The 22,445-nt window shown below is 33.8% G+C and overlaps 1 protein-coding gene and 1 non-coding gene across 2 annotated transcripts in view; one reads left to right on the top strand and one right to left on the bottom strand.

Annotated features, from left to right (window-relative positions):
- LOC122519095 (ras GTPase-activating protein raskol) overlaps positions 1-22,445 on the top strand; it is a 135,004-nt gene that overhangs the window by 1,253 nt on the left and 111,306 nt on the right. The window lies entirely within an intron of this gene.
- LOC122520304 lies at positions 13,278-13,428 on the bottom strand. The gene has a single exon (XR_006304507.1). It is a non-coding gene; the product is annotated as a U12 minor spliceosomal RNA (small nuclear RNA).

Below are 22,445 nucleotides of genomic sequence, written 5' to 3'. Positions count from 1 at the left end.
ATTTTTCTGTAATCCCAAACTTACAGAATCTTCATTGGTTATTAGTTATTTGAATGCAATCAATAAAAAATAAGAAAAGAAAGGAACAGAGAGAGAAAGATCGATTAATTGATTTATTAGACATTTTATAAAGATTTCAAGTTACCCTTCTTTTTGTTTCCCATATCATCTCGAAGAACCGTTCGAAGTTCATGCGAGACAGAATGAAATAAGATGGTAGCACACGTTTTCCTCTCCTATCCTTCCTCGCGAAACACGAGTAAAGTTCATCGACGCGATCGCTATTACTACTTCATTGTGTAACTGCTTTGATGTCTCTAGTAAACGGTATCTCTTTCGCGACCCAGCTTTTAATGCAAGATCGTCATGCTCGAGCTCGAGTTCACTGCGTCACGAATGCGTTCAGATACGAGTTCTTTAGAGTCCTCTCTTTTCCTCTCTTTTCCTCCCTCTCCGTTTCATTCGCTTTCAACCTTTCCTTCAATCGATCGCTCGACTAACCGCTTTCCTTGTTTTCAGAAGAATCTTTGCAACCAACAACCAGTGAAAGCGTTTACATCCTCGCCATTTTGTATTTTCATTTTATTCTATTAAATAATTAATAACAATATCACAAATATAATATACGAAGATTTAATAATTAATACATCGAAGATTTAATTAAACATTTTTCATGACTTTTACATTGTTATGTATATAATATCGCAAACATGTTACATCACACTTGACGCAAGAGTCATCAAAAATTCTTTAGTAGTACAGACGCCATCTTGTCGGAGCAACGAGTCGTCGATTTTGGCCGTTTTAAATCGGTCGCCTACGTAACCCTTCTCTTTCTCTCTCTAACTCCCTTTTGCTATATGTATGTATGTGTGTATGAGAGACTGACCTCGATGTGGTGGTAAAAAAATGATCGCAAAAGATACCGTAGTCACGTGATGTCCTCGCTTCGTCGACGAAGAGTAGCGGTAGGTCAGTTCTCTTTTTCTTTTTCTTTTTTTTTTTTTACAGCACGATCGATATTTCGAATACGATTTAATCAATGAAAAATTGTTATTAACATTTATATTTTTATAGGATAAATCAAACAATGGATATTAACAAATTCTTTTTATTGCAGCTATTACGTACATATATATATATATATATATCGATTTGAATGTAGTTATTTAAAAATAAAAATGTAAATCGTTATTTTTAATGAAACCTAAGAAATTAAATTGTAATACTTTGTTCCACTTATATCTTGTAATTTATACATGTAATATTATTGAATTTCGTATAGTATCACTTTTTCCCTTACACACACATACATACGTATACACACGCACGCGCAGTTAAGATAATTGCAACCTTAGGAAGATCAAAGACAAAGATAGGAATAGGGAGAAGAGAAACAATAGTATCGTCGAGAATTTATGACATTATCTTTTGGTGTCTCCTTTCGTAAAGTTATTTCATTGTCTAGATACGGTACTTAGAAATTTCTGTCGATGACAAGTCGAAGGAAGAAGGATCTAGGATGCTAAGAAAATTATAATATATATTTTTTATTTTTCTTTTAAAGGTGAAATTATATGATCGTTCTCTCTTATCAAAGACCTCCGTTTACTTAAAACCATATAAGGAGGAATATGAAATTAGTAATCGAAACGGGTAAGGAAACTTTAGGAGTTTAATCCTTTGATGGAAGAAAGATACGAAGAAGGAGTTATGAGAATTTTAAGTTTCGGTTTATCCTAAGGATACAAGTTTTTGACGAAAGAGAGAAAGAGAGAGATGAAAGCTTAGGTATATCGAAAGTTTCTTCGAGGTTTTATTGACGTTAGCTCATAAATTTCAAAGTATCGGCGACGTTCGTGTTCACCAAGAAGTTCCTTCCTTCCTTCCTTCCTTCCTTCCTTCCTTCCTTCCTTCCTTCCTTACTTTCAAAATGAAATAATAAAATGAAGTCTACGTATACTTACGACGAACTTTTTCGTCTTCCTTCGTCGATCTTTCCCGGAGTTAACCTTTTTATACGTACATTTATTACAACGAAAGAATACCTCGATAAAAATGTATTTAAAGTAAACTCTTTTTACATTTTTTTACATTTTTTTTTATTTAAATACAAAAGTAAATAATTTAAAAATGTATGTATGTATTTATAGGTTGAATCAAAAGTTTCTAATTAATTTTGTAAATAAATCTTATACCAGATCATTCAAATGTATGTTAAATATTAAAAATCATTTATAAACTTGTGCTTTATAATCTGTATAACATTTTAAATTGAATATATTTTTAAATATTACAAAAATAGATCAGTAGAGAGTGCAATATAAAAGAGAGCAAACAACAGAGCCCTGTTATTTTAGACTACTCGAAGGATAAGAAGCAGGAACATTTACACCGATCATATTCAGTACCTCAAGTATCAGGATCTCGTTAACCTCTGCACCCTATCTTTATTCTTTTTTTTTTTTCATCTCCTCCACCTATTCCTTTTCTTCCTCTTTCGTCTCGTGAAAGATCGTAGGTTGGATTTTACTTGGACCCTTTTTACTTACCCTTTTACTCTTCCTCTACATTTCTCTTTCTCCCCCTTGTCTTCTTCCAACTGACATAAGCTTAAGATTCGTGCTACACGTACTATATCTCATTGCCAGACCACTCCGTCTCTATCATATTGTAGAACCACGATCGTCTTACGATTACAAAACGAACGATGGGATATATTTAACCCTTTACACTAGGAAGTTACCTCTGCCGTGACAAAAATATTTTTTCTCTTCAACTTGTAGAACAAAATCAATCGTTATTAAACAATTTCATTTAAAAAATGTATACTAGCTTTATATCTCAGCACTGTTAATTGTGCAATTAAAAAGTATCATACTTGAGAAAAATCTAAATAATAATAAACTAAATATTTTCATTGTAATATGAGGTAAACAAATCTAAACAAAAATTCAGTAAAACTTGGTAGAGAAAAAATGAGAAAAATATATACATATATTTATGTATTACATGTGTGCATATATACTTACATAGTTACGTACATATATATTTAGACATATATATGTAGAAAGGATGGATATAAAGATATCACGATAGCGGAAGGAGAACACGCGATACGAACTGGAAGGACTCTTGGATAACACAATATTGCAACGTCTAACGTTATCGAGATCATTCTCAATCGACTAACTTACGATTTGATAGTTTCATACATATATATAGTATATTAACACACTTGATTATGAAATATAGAAATATGAATGTAATACCTGATAGATATAGGATAAGTCAAAAAAGCTTTTCATTCATTTTAAAAATCAATCATCGATATCAATTATATTACTCAGATACTTTTAGCAAATCCATTATTAAAATATATGTAATAATTATCACATTTCATTGATCGGCTTTTATATGGACAAAAAGTAACGAGTTTAATATCGGCTTTCTTCATAATTAAATACGAAAGTCGGGTATTATAGTATTAAAAAATGTATTAATATTGGTAATATTGTAATTAAAATAACATTTATCTGATACACGATTAACAATATTATAATAACAATTTGTATAATTTGATTAATTATGTAAGTTGTATGCACATGTTTAAATACAGGAATATACACGGGGATTGGTCCGTGGGTCGTGGGTTGATATCATTGAAAATGTTCGTATTTAAATATCGAAAAGAAATGACGAAATCGTAAGAGAACGAATGCAAAAGACTTTCCGTTTTGATACGAGCTCTAGGGCATTCTTTACGGAGTGTGACACGCCATTATCACTAACACTATCGTAGTATTTATGTGCTCGCGAGTACGTTCACCTGCCCAGCTGCTCCCACGGCAACTACTTCGGCACGTGTAACGTGTGTACACGAGAACGATGGCGCTATATTGTTCTTTTTCTTTCTTTCTCTTCCTCTTTCTGTTTCTATTGCCTTCTGGGAGGGGTCAACTCTACCAGTCGATTACTGTTCTTTGATACCAATGAAAAAAAAAGAAAAAAAAAAAAGGCACGTTAATACTTTGAAGTTCATTTCTTTTGTGATTCTATTTTAACCTTTTATTATTTTTTACAGGTTTAAGCAAAAGTTCTTGGATGATTATAAAAATGAATTACTTCTCTCTAAATTCTTTTAATCTAAATTTTATTTTCTTCTATTTTTTTTCAGATCTCGTCAGATTACAAGCCTAATTAAAAACCGGAATTGAATTTGTTGTCTCACGTTTATAAATCATTTACTGAATTTATACCTTCTCTAATCGTAATTTAATGATAAATGTAACGGTGATTAATACGCACGGAAATCAAAGGTGCACCACTGTGATTTTACGTTGAGGTCAAAACCGCAAACCTAATTCCACTTGGGGAATCGTCGTTAACTCATTCACCGGTTCTCTACCGGTGTATGGGCTGATTGTTATGCGACGCATAATATCCTCTCGCGTATTATTTTTCCATCGAGACACGATATAGCAGTTGTGTACTTGCTGCTACAAACTCTGTGGGAGCGAGTTGACCTCATACATATAAACGTTTGCTACAGGAAAATACACAATGTTGAAGGATTCAAAGATTTTAGTAGATTAGATCGAGTTCATTATTTTCTCTCATTTTGTTTTCACTTTTTTTTTTTCTTCTACCTTATTAATTTGACGAACGATCAATATTTTGTATAATCCCACGTTATAAATACATCACATTGTCGTGTTTTATTCAAAAATCGGACACACATGTGTATTATTTAATGTGGGATGCGAGCGTCTCCAAGCAAAACTTAAATAGGCATTCGTGAGGAGATTAGACGGTGGGCCCTGGATAGCTCAATTGGTTAAAGAGCAGTCTAGTTGCCCGGAAAGCGGAAGATCCGGGTTCGAGTCCCGGTCCAGTCAATCCAACGGTCCAAATTTTTTCACGAATCCTACATTTAATTTTATTTAATTTAATAGTTCGCGATTTAACTAGTTAGTTAGTTAAGAGTACAAATAAAACTTTTAGATCGTCTCATATATTAATTGAAAAATAAAATATATCTAATTAAAAGAGATAGAAAATCTCTGAAAATGACATAACACTTAGTAACGAAATGCACGTGTGGTGGTATTAACAAAAAAGAAAAAAAAAAGTTAGGGGAAAAAAGGGGGTGTATAATCATCGAGGTAGTCAGGGTCGTTAAAGGGAGGAACGTTAGCTGATGGTGACCGCAACCAACCTATATTAAATTCGTCGGTGCTGTTCGCTCGCCAATTAACGTTTGTCATTCCATTGACGAACAGACGAGGTGGTCGCGCGTAATTGAAATTACCTTGGTAGCTACCACCGATCGTTCGCGCGATGGCTTTTTACCGATAAAAGTCCCGTGAGTTGTTTCTACTATGTTCGTGATGTTGCGAAAAAAGAGAAGGGAGAGAGGGACGATGAGCTAAACAATTTTGTTCGCGAGTACTAGATCGTAAAAAAACGGTGCTAATTTCAAACACTATCATCAATTATTCCCATGAAATGAACGATCTCGTTCGAGTAACTAACAACATTTTGTGTCGGTGTGTGTTCATTCAATTCTAACGTTTCATTCATTTCAATTGCCAAATCATTCCACACGTTATTGCTTGTCATTGTCATTCAAGAAAAATGATCTAGTCATTTTGAGAACGTTGATCGCGTAATTCTAATCGTTTTATTTGTACGTACACTTCGAAAACTTGTCGTCACTTTGATCTAATCGTTCTGAAAGTTCTCAAGATTTCCCATGTAAAACGGATACAACCGATAATTGATGTCTAACACGAGACAACATTGTTTTTCGCGATCTAACGTCGCGTGTCTTCTTTATCTTGTCTTCGGGTCTATCAAGGAAGGAAAAAGGGTGTTAAGGCAATTTAATCTCGTCTCTTCGATCGTTTCCCTCCCGCTGCGATGGAAAAGAGAAAGAATATACACCACCTGCGGTGTTAGAAATAAATTCTATGATTAATCGTTAACTATTCGAGGATAATGATCTACGGAAAAATGATCCTGAGATTGTGTACGTTCCATCGTTCGTTAGAGAAGTCGATGATGATATCGGATCAACGTTCTTCTCGTTAATACAGACCACAATTTTCTCACATTTAATCCCTCTATCTCTCTCATTTTTTTCTTTTTTTTTCTTTTTCTTTCCTCTTTCTATATTTCTCTCGTACTTTTTTCTAGTATTTTTTTTTTTTTTTTATAACATTGTCTGGATTGCACGTTCATCCGTTCTTAAGTGAATACATTGGATATGCATTTCCGGGTACACAACGTTCTCATAACGAGAAGGAATTTGTCTTTTAATGGAAGAACCTCTCTATCTCTACCTCTTCTTTCTCTTTCTTTTCTTTCTTTCTTTCTTTCTTCTTCTCTTCTCTTCTTTGAAGACGACGACGACGACGACGACGACGACGACGACGATGACGACGAAGGTCAATGACCTTGTGAGAAAAAGCTCCAGTATATTCATCCAAGAACTACGATTGAAACGGATGAAACAACGATTGGCGGTTTCAACTAACTCGACAATTTATTGCGTATAGATATTTACGTGTATACGTTTGTAAGTGTAAGTGTAGGTGTAGGTGTAGGTGTAGGTGTAGGTACTTACCTTCTCGCTAATAAGACAACTCATTGTATTCAAGGCAAGCCGAGTCTTCAATGCAAACTTCCTTTCTCTCTTTCTCCCTGTATTGTGGTGAGTTGGTAATGGCATAATGCTAGAAGTATACATCTTTTTCTTATCTCGATGGAACAACCGGTGCATTATAGCGGAGTTTTAGGGTTAATACTTTTTTCTTTTTTAGTTACCCCTTTTTTCTTTCCATAGATACCTATTTACAATTTGATATCTTTTATTCGTATTATATAATAAGAGATTTTTACGTATAATATAATATTTTATTATATTATATATTTATTTATATTTATATTATATTATATTATATTATTTATTTTATTATTTTTTTTTTTTGCATAGATACGTATTTACAATTTGATATCTTTTATTTGTATTATATATAATAAGAGATTTTTACGTATAATATAATATATTTTATTATATTATATATTTATTTATATTATATATTTATTTATATATTATATTATATATATTTATTTTATTATATTTTATTTTCTTTGCATAGATACGTATTTACAATTTGATATCTTTTATTTGTATTATATATAATAAGAGATTTTTACGTATAATATATATTTTATTATATATTTATTTATATATATTATATTATTATATTATATTATTTATTTTATTATATTTTATTTTCTTTGCATAGATACGTATTTACAATTTGATATCTTTTATTCGTATTATATATAATAAGAGATTTTTACGTATAATATATATTTTATTATATGAATTAAAATTATATTCTAAAATATAAATAAAATATTCGAATGAAGAGTTTGCTTGGAATATGTAAATCACGTAGAAAAAATCTTACTAATGTCTGTTTTTTTTTAATCGAGATGCGATATTTTCACTTTGATTTATTTATTTCCTGTAATAATATGCAACTTTGTAGTTGTGTGCATGTCATTTATACCAAATATATATGTTACTTTACCTATAACATATTACATATATTAAATATATATCGTATACGTAGGATGTGTTTTTTTTTGTCAATAATGTCATTTAAATGTTTTCGTCATATAAAATTGTCAAAATTATTTATTTTATTTTTATCAAAATTATTTAAAATAAAAATAAAAATAAAAATAAAAATTAAAAAAAAATAATTAAAATTATTTAAAATTTATTGTAACTGGGGTTATAAATATTTGCATATACGTAGTTAATGAATTCATTTGAAAACACGCTATATATAATCAAGATTTATTATATATATTTTTTTCTTTTTTTTTTTTTCTTTTTCTAAATAGTCAGACTTACGGGTGATTCTCACGATACATTCGTTTTCTCGTCATCTTTGCGTGGGAGTTAGAATCGAAGGACTCCGCTCGCACGCTTTGGATTTATTCCTAAGCCGGATTTTAGTCGTCGGGTCTCGCAAAACGGGGGATCGAGGACCCTCCTCTTCGCGAGACGAGTTTTTCGAAGAGCGTGCCGAAGACGAGAATAAATTCGTCTCGCGGTGTTGTGCATCTCTCCTCCATTACTATCTTTCGCGATTATTTTTAGGTAGGGAGTAGTTAGTAAGTCGTGCAACTTATTTCTCAAATTGCATTCATCCTTTTTCACCCTCCCCCTCCCCTCCCATCTTTACTCTCTTTCCGTTTTTCTCCGGATACGAATCTAAGAAAATTAACAAATGAAATTATTATCTTTCGAAATGATTTTTTTTTTTCATAAAATTCATTCCCAATGCTGGGGGTTAACAATGGTATCGTTAATTCTTTCGATGCAATTCAATGTTCTCGCGTAATTTGAAACATCGATAGAAAATTTATTACAATTTAACGAATTTTACGATAAAATACTTTTAAAAATGGATTATCATGCTTGCGTTAAATAATAATTAACCTGGATAATAGGGAAAGTAAATATTTCTTACGAAACAGATTAATGGCGATTCAAGTTTTACGAGTTTCTCTAATTTCGATTACATTGTCTTATTTCTTTATTCTCGTTTTGTTTCGTTATGATGGGGTAAGAAAAAGAGTTGATCGTAATAAGAAGGAGGGCAGCATTTTTTTTTTTTTTTTTCTTATCGTCTCGATGAAAACGTTAATAGTAAAAGAAAAAAGATAAAAAAAGGAACGAACGCTTTCTCCGTCATTTGCGAAACCACCTGATCGTGCAAATGCGCGTAACGACGAATCGCGATTGCGAGACAAGATAGCGGGGACTGGTATTTCGCGAGCAATTTAAAAAGTCACTGAACCATGGGATTGCGGGATAAATTGGGAAAGTTTCTTCACTGGAACCTGGAACACTCTTTTATTATTCTCTTATTTTCTTTCGACTACTACCCTTTCCTCAGCAGCAGCCAACCTCACCCTCCTATCCTTCTTATCCTTCTTACTATGCTTCGACTCTTCTTACCATCTCAACCTTCAACATTGCTTTTTCGATCCTCGATCAACCAAAGAGAAGAAAGATGATAAGAAAGACGGGAAACGGAGAATAAGTTAAACAAGTTAGAAAAAGAAAAAGGGTAGAGTTTGGTCGGGATTGAAAGGGCGTAAAAGCAATATTTGTCGAAAGGGCTCTTTCTCGAGGAACGATGGAGAAGTGGAAGAAGGGAAACGTTGATTCTAATAACCAACGGGAAACGCATAATTACGAAGGACTGGCAAAATAATGACTTTTAAGATGTACCAGCAGATATTTATTTTTATCGATAAAAATGAAGGAGAGAGAGAAAAAAAGAGACACGGGAGGGTTTCAATCCTCGAGATCAAATGTTTCTTTTTCCCGATCGATTGCGATAATACAGGTAGGGGGTGGGGTGAGTAGGTAAATTAAAAGTATATTTTCCGAGCTAAAGTAATTATTTATTCGTGAAAATTATGGAGAGAATAAGGAAATTCGATGAGAAACCATAACCTCGGGCTTAGTTAGAACAAGATGGATGCTTGATTAGGAGCTAATGAAACTTGGAATATCTTGGCAAGTCTATTCGGAACAACCCTAGTCTTGTCTGTCTACTCTCTCTCTCTTTCTCTCTCTCTTCCACCCTTTCCTCTCAGTCGTGTAGAGAAACGTTAATGACGATATCGTAGGCGTATGAACGATTATTAAGCTTCGTTCGTCAGCAACGCCTCAGTATGCACAATACACATGGATGAATCGAGGAAGTAGGTGGTGACCCTCGGGCTTGCATAATTTGCATTCTCTTCTATTGGTCCTTACATCAACTTCATATCGAACTGTACATTTTAACTTAAATTAGGAACCCACATTGAGCTTTCTTAGAAAATTTGAATAGATTCTTAGATCGATTAAATGGTATCCATCTTGACTTTTTCCATTAATCAGACTAGGTTTGAACATATTTTTCAAATGAATTTCTAAAATACGTACAAAAACACTACGTGTTTTAGTTTAACTTGTTAATTAAATTTTTGTACAATCGAATAGTCCAATAAATCTCGATAACGGGTGGGAGGGGGTAAAGTTTGCGTAACTAGATAATAAATCGTTTTGTCGGGAAACTTTGTTAGAAATTGCATAGTAAAATGGTTGAAAGATTAATCGAATGAGTCTTTGAAAGAAAGGCCTATATTCAATTTCGATGGAAACTCGTTTTATGTTGGAAAAAAGTCTTATATGGTGTACACTGAGGTATATTATACGGTATACCATTGGTTTACATGGTTTTCAATTTTGATATTATGGAAATAATCTGCTAAATAATTAATTAATGAATTGTTAATAAATATTGTCTCTTGTGTACTTGTGTTACTGAAAAACATTTTACAATTTTCTCGAATTTTCTCGATCACTCGAAAGTAAATATTGCACATCGTTCGATTTCGTTTTGTTATAAACAATAAAAATATTGTAGTCAAAATATGGTTTATTTGAAAAAAAATATGGTGACTTTGAAATTTTTAAAAAATTACCACGCAAAAAAAAAGCTCGGCCCATCAGTGTATCGGCGCATTCGAACAGAATATTCTATTATTCTGACCATTTTTTTTCTATCGTACGAAATAAACGAGATATTTTAGGTGATCGAGTTAGACGAAAGACCCTGCGTGTATATATTGGATCTATCTACGTTGACGTGCATAGCGATGATGGGATGGTGTTGTTGGTGAAGCTAAAGCTCTCGCCGAAATGCCAGGACAATTAACGAGGCGCATTGTGCGGTCCAATTTCTCGCTCGTTACTCGCCGCTCCAGGATCCAATTGTTTCTTCTTATTCGCTGCTACTGCTGCTGCTACTGCTGCTGCTGCTGCTGCTACTGCGAGTAACTCGCCGATTCTCATTGCTTCGAATCTGCTTCTTGTCTCTCTTCATCGTCATCTCGCGTGCGCGTTTATACGTCCTTCTTTTCCTCTCTTTGTGTTTGGCTATTGTTCACGTCGCTGACGATCCATTAAGGATCTAGACGGCAATTCACAATTAACTGCTCTTTCGGATGCGAGGAGAAGAACTCTTCTCTTTATTTCTCCCTTTTTTTTTCTTCTTTTCCTTTTCCGTCTCTCTCTTTCCGTCTGCCTGCGTGCCTGCCTTCCTGCCTTTCTCTCAAATTGGGATTACAACTTTTAAGTAGCGAATGCTCTCTGTCCGATTATTCTCAGAGATATAGAGAATTAAGTATGGTTTATTTTAATAAATATATATACTAACGTAAGAGTGTCGAATAAATTGTGGATGGTAATTAAATCTAATTAATGAGAAATATTATGCTAGGAAATCTAAATAATGCGAATGTTATCGTTTATTTTTATTAGAAATAAGTAAATCGTGCTTATATAAACAATTATGCAAAGCGAAGTAAGCTAGAGTTGAAATAAATTAATTTGAAGTAGGAAGGTTAGGGGCTTTTCAATCTGAAATTTCAACCGAGTACGCGTTTGAAACTTTGGAAGCTTTATAAGAGTAATATACTAAATGAAATATAATTGGGTAGAATTGAGAAATGGAGATTAGAACATTTAGATCCGATATTCAAATCTATGAATAAATTTAATTTTCTTTTTCTTAGTTAAGAGGTGTCGAGGTAAACAATAAGAGGTTTAACAAAGTTGTGGAAACTCGTTGACTACCGTAGCGATTTGCGAGTGTAGGACAAGAGGCGAGTGTCGACGGGTGTCACGCACGACTAGCTTACTTCCGGCACTTTGCCTCTAAACCCTGGTTGCACCTATTTGCGTGCCTGTCATCCGGTATGCCAACGGTTACATTTCCTATTGTTTTGTGTACGAGCTACGGGGGCAGGGCTGCCGTATGCGTGGGAGTCCAAGAGTGACAAAGAAAGAAAGAAAGAAACAAAATGTTGCGTCACTTTCTAGTTTAGCGTGTATAACGGGACACTCATCGTAAGTCTCTTTACGTATGTGTGACGCGTGAATTCGAATAATGACTCTCCTTGCTTGATCCCTTTCGTGCAAAATAATTATAAGTTAGAATTTGCCGTGCAGCAAACTATAATATTAATAGCAAGAAACGCATATATATATTAAACATAATGATTATTATAAGTTCAGCACATAATAATAAAACCGCAGGGCTGCTTGTGGCAAAGCAGTTGGTGAGTGGCGACACCACGGACCCGAGTGCTTCTAGGACCTAGAAAGGTCCTTGCCTTTGCTTTGCTTTAGCTAGTCGGTTAAAGTACATTCGCAACAGCTATATAGGTCCAAGGGTGGAAGTGTTAAAGGCATAAAGCCTGGAATAGCGCTTAGTGAACACATCTCTGCACTCTTAGCTGTTCAAACCAATGGCTGTCTAGTTGTAAATGGAGCTCCATTTAGCGAGTGTACCAGTAATTCGTCTCTTCAAAATTTTTGCGGATCTTGATACTCTGAAAGTAACACAATGTCTGTTGGTTATTTCTTATCAGAATATTAAACAAATTGGCCAATTAAAAAACGCGCCTAAAGAAGTATAACTTAAAAAATCTAATAATCCAGATAATTAGTCGAATACAAAGATATAAAGGAAGGAAATATGACTTAGGTGTAGAAGAGCATGTTAAAAGGTGTAAAGTAAAGCAAGCACGATTGCAAGCACAAAGCAGGATGTGGTTCGGAAGGGAAAGACATCGTTCGGGAATGCACTTATCCAATCGACACGAGCATGCATACACACTTGGGATTGACTCTGGCGACTCCCCAGCTTGCATACCTGCACGCGTCACACTTTTTCCTTTCCTCGATCATTGGCAAAGTAATTGCTGGATTTCACGGACGTTCCTTAATGGTAGTAATCAGAGTGTAAACTGCAAAAAGATTATACCGCCCTTGGTTACTAACGAGAGGCGCGTTAAAATTTTCTTTTTTTTTTTTCTTCTCTCCTCCCTTCGTCCTTTTATTATTGTTTTATTATAATCCTCTTTAATGCTCAATTATTATTTTCACTCAACGGTGTTTCTCATTCGTCCAATTTTTTTTCATAATTCTCGTTAAGATATTTTATCGGATTTTAAATTATTCGAATATGTTAAATTTACGATGTTTATAACAGTGATAGTTTTTCACCCCGGTTGAGGTCGTAATTGATAAAAAATTTACCTACAAATGAATGAAATATTGCTACCCAATTATTAATAAAGGTTCTTTTATTTCTACTGTAATTTTTTATATTTGTTGGTGAAATTGTGAGGTAAATCGCTTCACCCGAACACGCGAAAAAGTAGTTCGCGCGTCCATGGGACGACCTGTACCTCTTCAAAAATATGGTCGCTTAATTTGCTAGCATAGCTAAGCGTCACCAAAGCTCTATATTTTCCTTACTCATTAGTTTAAGGCACGAATATATAACATTTCTCTTGCCTCTTTAAAGTCTCTCTGAAAACGATATACTACTGAGAAGAAAGCGATGTTATTGCCATCTATCGCGCAAGCAAAAACATTGCAGGATAGGCGGGTTATTTGAACATTTCAAGAGTTAACAAAGTTTTTAATAACATACGTTTAAAATAATTAATCTTATCAACGAAACATATATTTTATCACACAATCGTATTTCCAATTATCCAATAAGATTCATCGTACAAAAGTTACGCGATCGATATCAAATTTCCAGTCTAGCGTATCTTAGACGTTACTTGCACATGCTTAGATACACTATCTCGTAGACGGGTTCGATACACGTCGACACGATTAGTAATTAGTATTAAATTCTAAACTGTTACGTGACTTGCCTACCTGCCAAGGTAGGAGGGATACTTTTCATCTCGTGTTTCGACTGCTATCGAGGAAACTACCTGCGACATGCTATCGAGAGTACTATTTTCCTTCTTTTTCTCTCTTTAGAAATTCCCTTTAAACCATCCCGACCTCAGTTTTCCAGCGATGTGTCTGCTTCTGTACTCCCCAACAGTCGGAGGGATCCTTCGTAGCTTTGCATTGTCTAGCGGCGTGTATCCTACCGTACGAACCCTCTTCTCTCTATTCTACGGGTTAATGCTTTCTCTCTCTCTCTCTCTCTTTCCTCCCCTTCGACTCTTTGGGTAGCTGCATTTCGTCGATAGTTCTCTAAATCCACGAACGTTACTTCACAACGCGCATGTTCCTCCGACTCTAGCTCGAATAAGGTTACGACTTATTAGGATGATTGAAATGAACAATGTGGAAGGAAAAGAATTCGTCTACGGTTTGTTTGAACCATTAAATTACTCGGGCCAACATTTTTTCTCACGAATATCGTTGCTTGAATATCAGTCATCTAAATTAAGGAAGATTAAACGTTATCCTTGCAAATGTATAAATGACTTATTTATAGAAATTGTCTTGATTCGATTTATGGGGGATGAACGGTAGCTTCTATTATGATTATGAAATATATAAGAAAGCAAGAGAGAGAGAGAGAAAGATAATAGAAAAAGGGGTAGCGTTGAAACGAGAGATAGGGTGAGTATTTAAACTTGAGAATTTGTCGGGTTATTTCGAATGTAAATTCGTGGATGGCTAACGAAGCCAATGTCGAACGCGGAAAAGGAAACTCTCTTCTCTCTTTTTCTTCTCTGTTTCTCTTTCTGTTTTGCGCAGGCTTACAAAACGACGGGCAGCACTCGTAGGAGAGGAGGAGGAGGACGTTTCGTCGAGTTTCCAAGAGCAAAGCTTTTCGCATCGTCTAATGCACAGCTGGTGATGGTGGTGGTGGTGGTGGTGGAGGTGGCGGTGCGGGGGAGGAAGCTGCACGATGCCACCCTAAATAACGAGGGACGCAATTTGTCGTCGCGTGCAAAATTAAAACGCCCACTCCTCTCTCCCGTTCCGCCTCGCTTACTTCTCGCCGACATGGCTTCTTCTTCTCTCTTTCTCTTTCTTTCATTCACACAATCGTGAATAATAGTGACTCCGCTGCTGCTACACGCGCTGCCATATATCATCTCTCACGAGTATTCCATTCGTTTTATATATCGATGCGACTTGAGTCATCGGAAATTAGATCGATCTGTGTTATTAAATCCCATGATAATTTTCTTCATCATTTTCGTATAATTACAAATATATATATATATATTCGTATACGCGTATGATTTTACATTTACATACATTACAATGTGTAATTGATATTTTAACACTAGATTTACGGATATTTTGTTCATTATTTTTCTAATGACTTACAAACATTGTTAAATAGAGGATTGAATAAAGGGGAGGAATTAATTTTTCTCCATCATTTTCGTATAATTACAAATATATATATATATATATCTTCGTATACGCGTATGATTTTACATTTACATATATTACAATGTGTGATTGATATTTTAACACTAGATTTTCGGATATTTTGTTCATTATTTTTCTAATGACTTGCAAACATTGTTAAATGGAGGATTGAGTAAAGGGGAGGAATTAATATTTACGTATATTTAATTAAGTAACTAAAAACCAACATATGTTTTTAAAAAATAATATTTAAGTTATATATATATGGTAAACAAATTTTTGTAATGAGTCAAATTGGCTCAGTCCGTAATAATAATCAATTTTCTATCGTCGTTTAGTTTTTTTCATAAAAATTCTGATTGCAGAGATTTACAGGAAGTTCCCTTTCCGGCAGGGGGTGGGGTGGAGAAGGGGGAGCATGGGGAATTTCTTTTTCAAAGACTACGAAGTCTTCCGAAGTTTTCTTTGATATAACCGCTTTTTTACTTTAGCGAACCGCTGATAACGTTTAAGAGCGTGTACTTTACGAAAAAAGGAAAAAAACTTTTTTACGGAGCGTATATACGTAAATACAATATTGACACGTGTACGGCGAATTAATATTTACGCGATAGTCTCGTTGTGTTGCACTTTGCAGGATAAATTATTATTAGACTTCGTTGAAAAAATTCAATGAAAATAATTGTCGATCGTTTTTGTTAAATTTGTCGAAAAAGAAAGAAAGAAAAAAAAACTGGTGTGTGTACTTATGTACGCACGTAAGAAGTTATACTTCTTTGCCGTACCAAAACGAACATAACCTCAATAACCTTAAAAATAACTTCAAAGAAAAAAAATAACTTAAAAAAAAAATAATTATTATTATATATTTATAAGAAAGAATAAAAAAAGAAAAAGAAAATATCAAAATATAATTATCAGTCCATACTAAATATAAGAGAGATATATCGAATAACTTGACGCGTCAACAGCCATGGCGCGGTTACAGCATTAGTTCTCGCTTCGATCATTTAAGTAAGCGGCGCTGAGTTCGATTAGTATTTGGATGGGTGACCCGCTTGAGAAAAAAGAGGGGAAGAAGAAGAGAAGACAACTTCATACCGTATACTTGAAATCGCTTTGCCGCGCATTGTAAATACCGACAAACTTCATGGTGTCGTTTTTCCAGACGCTCGGAACAACACAATTACTCCCCATTACATTTATACAGAAGTATAACTTCAAAAAAAAAAAAGAAAGAAAATGTCTTACGTTCTAACGGTATAATTAGAAATAACTTATGTATATTCTCGTAAGATACTATGGAAGTTAGAACTCAGGGAAGAAGAAGAAGAAAAAGGAATATAGTCAAAGTTAGATGGGTAGTAGGAGGTGAGCATATAGGGGTGTGTGCAACGAGAGAGAGAGAGAGAGAGAGAGAGAGAGAGAGAGAGAGAGTACGTGTGCGTCTAGCACGGGACGTCGTTTTGCATACAAAGTAGTTAGGGTGTTACTCATCCTCGGGAAGGGAATAATCGAGACTCGTTTTCACGTTCATCATAGATACATATATACATAGACAAATAGAAAGGTGTGTGCGTGTCTGTGATATTTTTGCCTCTAAGTGGTCGTTCACACTGCCGACGTATATGCATCGCATACACGCATACTTGCTCAACCTCCATCTATTTTCTCTCATTTTCTTCTTCTTTATCGTTGACGCGTGTAAAAAGATAAAAAGAAGAGAGAGAGGGGGAGGGGAGAAATAAAAGTGAAGAAAAAGAAGAAGAAGAAGATGAAGAAGAGGAGGAGGAAGAGGAGGAGGAGGATGTAAACGGGGGTGTATATCCCCACAGGTGCTTACGAAGCAACCTTTTCTATGCTTTTAATATCTCTCTTTCACTCTCTTTACTTTATATACGTATATATTATATGTGTATGTGTATCTATGTGTGTATTATGTATTATATATTATATATAGACAACTAACGTACCTTGTCAGTGGCTAATTATTATAACACCGTAACCCTTGTAGGATGGTTACTATAAACCGTATATTCGAGGGAATAACTATCGAAATTCGCATGTTCTGTAATACTCGAGATAAATGTAATCTTGAGAGGGTGGTTTACACGCGTGTTGTTTATTATCAGTTTTGGTATTACCCTGATACACGAAAATACATGATATCAACGTTGTTATTATATTTAGTATCCATATTTGCATACATAAAAGAGAGATATAAAAAGAAATGGGATAGTGGATTTATTTGGAAAAGGGAGATGCATTTAATATTTGTACGTCCTAGAATTATTTGGCTTAACAAACAATTTACGCGTTAGCGGGTAACGTAAATATCGTTGGGAAATATATTTCGGTTTAAATAGATTTGAAAAAGGTATAATTAATGAAAAACTTTCCTCTCTAGCGCAGTAATTACGAGCATAAAGCTCGAATAATATTTGAAAGCTTGTAAGAAAAAAACTGGGTCAGTTTTGATATAGTACTCTTTTTTTCTTAAATTATTTTTTCTTTTTTTTTTTTAATCACTTTACCTTTTAACCCTTTTTACTATTTTTTCTTCGCGCTAAGTAATACGATTTATTCGCGAACTCGAACTCGAAAGAGACGAACCAAGTCGGTGAGGTAAAATTATTGTCGTTAGTCAACGCAACGATCGTTAAGAATAATAATAAAAAAATAAAAAGGGGCTACGCGCGAGAGGAAGGAGGAAAAAAAAAAAAAAAAGTAAGAAGTGGTTGAAAAAGAAGGAAAAGGAACGTGTTACGAAAGAAAATCGAGAACATCCGGTATGTTACGTGTATGTATAATATTTACTGCAAGTATATTCTATTATATTTTATATCTATGTATGTGTATACGTATACTATGCTCGACGTCCGTGAACAAAACTAGGCTTACTTTAAAATCTCATTTCATAGATTATAAAGTCTAATTAAAATTTCATGATTTCCGTATACCAGGTGGTTTGATGTTCGTTAACGGTAATACCGTTAACAACATAATTATTATTACGTTGGCGTGACGAGAAATGTTAAAAAAAAAAATACAAAAAAATACAAGACAAAAAAGGAAAGAAAATAAAAATAAATAAAGAAAGAAAAATTCTATGTGTATAGAAGTAAGACAGTAGGAAAAAGTTTGAAAGTTTGTTACATCTTAGGAAAGATGTGTATATGTTTTAGGGTGTAGATACATAGATCTTCTTGTATACTTGGAAACGATCGATCGAAAGATAGATTCGATATGCTCTTTTGAGAGAAGTCGTTCGAAGCTAAAATGATGCAAACGATACCAATTTATTACAAAAATGGCTTCGTTCGTTCGTTCCGTAGTACCAGATGCATAGTATTTTTATCAAAATAAAAGCTACAACGTTTCAAAGTAGTACGAGTAGATAATAAATGAGGAGAAACAACAAAAAAAAAGGGTCATGGGGAAAGGATTAGATAATTTGGTAAATAAAAAAGTGTGCGTTGACGTTATATACTTGGAATACTCGAAAACGAAGTTTGATCGTTTAACGACTCGACGACACAGGCGGCGGGACGTTTCTCTAATGTAAACAGGAAAGTGACGCTGCTACGTAAGGATTTTTTTCTTTTTTTTTTTTTCTTATTCTACCTGTTTTTCTCTTAGCGCGAAGTAGGAGCTATTTGCGTAATGTCATTGAGAGTGGATAAAGACCGTCTGTGTCCGTTCGCTTACGATCGTTGTTCCGTTTACCGTCATTTTATCTTTATTACACTGAATTTCCTGGCCACGAGAGAGAAACAGAAAGAGAGAGAGAGAGAGAGGAGAGAGAAAATAGAGAGAGAAAGGAGAGAGAATATAATGTCGAAGGAACCGTGCCGATTGAAACAGATAAATCGTTTCGAGAGAGATGGAGAGAGAGGGGGGGAGGGGGGGAGAGAACGAATGAACGTTTCTTTGCAGTCTTGTCACGTTATTCGATAGATCGTCCTTGAAGTATATACTTTTAATAGAAAAACGTTTCGTTTGCGTTGTATATACATGTGTGTGTATGTTTGTGTGTGTGTTTGTGTGTGTAGATAATAACAAATCTACCTTTTCGATTAACTCGTAACATCTAAGTAAAAAAGAAAAAAAATAAACGATTATTACTAGTTAATAAAACGAACGTCGATACTACTTATCAATAATTCTCGTATTTTGTTCAATCATATTGTTCGTCCACGTGGATTTTCAGTAACGTCTAAGTATAAAATAAAAACTGGTGTGTGTACTTATGTACGCACGTAAGAAGTTATACTTCTTTGCCGTACCAAAACGAATATAACCTCAATAACCTCAAAAGTAACTTCAAAAAAAAAACTTCAAAGAAAAAAAATAACTCAAAGAAAAAAATAATCATTATTATATATATAAGAAGAATAAAAAGAGAGAAAAAAAATATCAATATATAGATATCAGTCCACGCTAAATATAAGAGAGATAAATCGAATTACTTCACGCGTCAACGCCATGGCGCGGTTTACAGCATTAGTTCTCGCTTCGATCATTTAAGTAAAGCAGCGCTGAGTTCGATTAGTATTTGGATGGGTGACCCGCTTGAGAAAAAGGGGGAAGAAGAAAAGAAGACAACTTCATGCCGTATACTTGAAATCGCTTTGCCGCGCGTCATAAATAAACCGACAAACTTCATGGTGTCGTTTTTCAGACGCTAGGAACAATATCACTCCCCATTACATTTTCCTCAACGCGCCAAAAGAAGTATAACTTCAAAAAAAAAAAAAAAAAAAACGAACGAATATTACTAGTTAATAAAACGAACGTCGATACTACTTATCAATAATTCTCGTATTTTGTCCAATCATATTGTTCGTTCACATGGATTTTCATCTCCGAATGAAGAGAGAGAGAGAAAAAAAAGGAAAAATAGGAAGAAAAAATGTTGTTATTGGCCCGTTCGACGCGAACGAAGTGGCATATCCGTTGTGGGACGATGAATCCACAGGGACTCGCCACGAAATTGATTTTCGACGATGCATCGTTTGAAGAGTTGCCAGAACACTGTGCGGCGCCGATATTTTCTATCTCCCTTTTACCCTTTCCCTCCTATCTCCAACGTAAACTAACACAACCTTTCGGTCTTTGACGCACAACCGAGCGGAAATTTTGCATCGTAGCCCTTTCCGCAAAACGACCACCACCACCCGTTTGTGGCTAATTATACGAACAAACTAATATGAACAAGAAAAAAAAAAAATATAAGAAAGATAAAGGACAACCGGGGAAAAAGTGAGAAAGGATAATGTAAAAAGAAGTAAAATAACCTTCCTTCCTTCCTTCTCCCACCTCGTTTCTTTTTCTCTGTCTCTTAGTCCTTTTTTTTTTTTTTTTTTTTTTTTTTTTTCTTTTTTTTTTTAAACCGCGAAGGACGCGAAGCGAACGAGAAGAGAATGAGAAATACATTGTTGTCACCGAAAATCCTTTTTATCTTTTTAATCAACAAAAGAATTTCTACAAAATACGATTATTTCTACGTCGTTTAACGTCAAATCGAATATGTTCCGCCACGAAGATTTCGTTTGCAGGGAATAAGCCGTTGTTAACTTTGTTTTTGTTATCGAGTTACGTGTCGCGATTTTGTAATTTTCCTTTTTTTTTTTTTTTTTTTAATACATTAAAACCAATATTTCGTTTCAGACTTTTTAGGACGAGTCTCGTTTTTTTTTTTTTCGTTTGTTTTTTTCTTTCTTCTCGATAGAAACAAAATTGCTTTTTCAAATATCGCTTAGAAACTTTCGATCAAACTACGTGTTCTTGTTTTCAAACTTATTTATGTTATGGAACGATACTATTACAGGTTTATCGAAGATTTGTCAAAAAATATCGCTAGATAGGTCTCGAAAGCAGGTCGTTGTTGAAAGTTGGTGAATCGTGTGGAAGTTTTGTAAAAAAGAAAAAAAAAAGCGGATGTAACACGTGTACGTTAGCGTGTCGATTCGCACAAGCTCGTGAAGTTTATGATGAAACGAGGAAAAAGAATAATAAAATTGAGAGAATATAAAAAAAAAGGGGTTAGAGGGGGGATCGAAACAAAACACGCTTCGAAACTCGTCTCGAATTCTACTTTCTCATAGAATGATTTAGAGTATGAGAATTGTTCCCACATATTATATCGTTTATTGCTCTTAAACGCACTTTATATTGTTTCCGAGTGAAAGCACGGTTCTCTATACCATCTAAGAACACCTAGAAGCAATTCGCAACCGTTCGAGCGAAAGGAAATGTTGAAAATCGAACGAGATCGCTCAGTAAACTCTTATATTATATCCGGAGAAAGCTATATGCCACTATTTTTTCTACATATTTTTATATATATATATATGTTACTCGTCACATTCTTGCCAAAAGGATTACATAAATTCATTCAAATGTGTTTACATTGAAATTACAATTGGAAAAAAATTGTATGACTATAAATTCAATTACAATTATAAATATTGATATTAGATTTATTATTAAAATTTTATAATATTATTATATTATTATATTAATTTTTTAGTATTATATTTATTATTAAAATTTTATAATATTATTATATTATTATATTAATTTTTTAGTATTATATTTATTATTAAAATTTCATAATATTATTATATTATTATATTAATTTTTTAATATTATATTTATTATTAAAATTTTATAATATTATTATATTATTATATTAATTTTTATTATTATTTTATAAAATTTTCATATATTATATTTATTCTATTATTTTTTTAATATTATAATTTATTATATTAATTTTTAAATATTATATTTATTATTTAAACATTTTTTTTCTTCCTTTATTCAATCGCGGATGTTAAGTACAACTTAACATGTATTATATAATAATATATCATAGGTATTCATATATACATATAGTAACGTGTACGTACCGTTTACCAAATCGAACCGTGGGCATCAAGGGTCAGTAAAACTAGAGACTCTAATTCTATCTCTCACTCTCTCTACTATGTTACTCTATGAACTCTTCGTTTGTACATGTTTCAGTTCCGCAATAATAATGACAGAGATTACATAATTTCGACTGGCGTAGTAGTTAGACACGAATTAGGCGCGATTCATGCGTCGAGAATAATAAGCTGTTAATATTCCAGCTTTGGAAGAC

This window comes from Polistes fuscatus, unplaced genomic scaffold (assembly GCF_010416935.1).
Source record: "Polistes fuscatus isolate 324 unplaced genomic scaffold, CU_Pfus_HIC Scaffold3, whole genome shotgun sequence".
NCBI lineage: Eukaryota > Metazoa > Arthropoda > Insecta > Hymenoptera > Vespidae > Polistes > Polistes fuscatus.
Note: the sequence above shows the minus strand (reverse complement) of the source record. Positions and strands in the feature narration are given on the sequence as shown.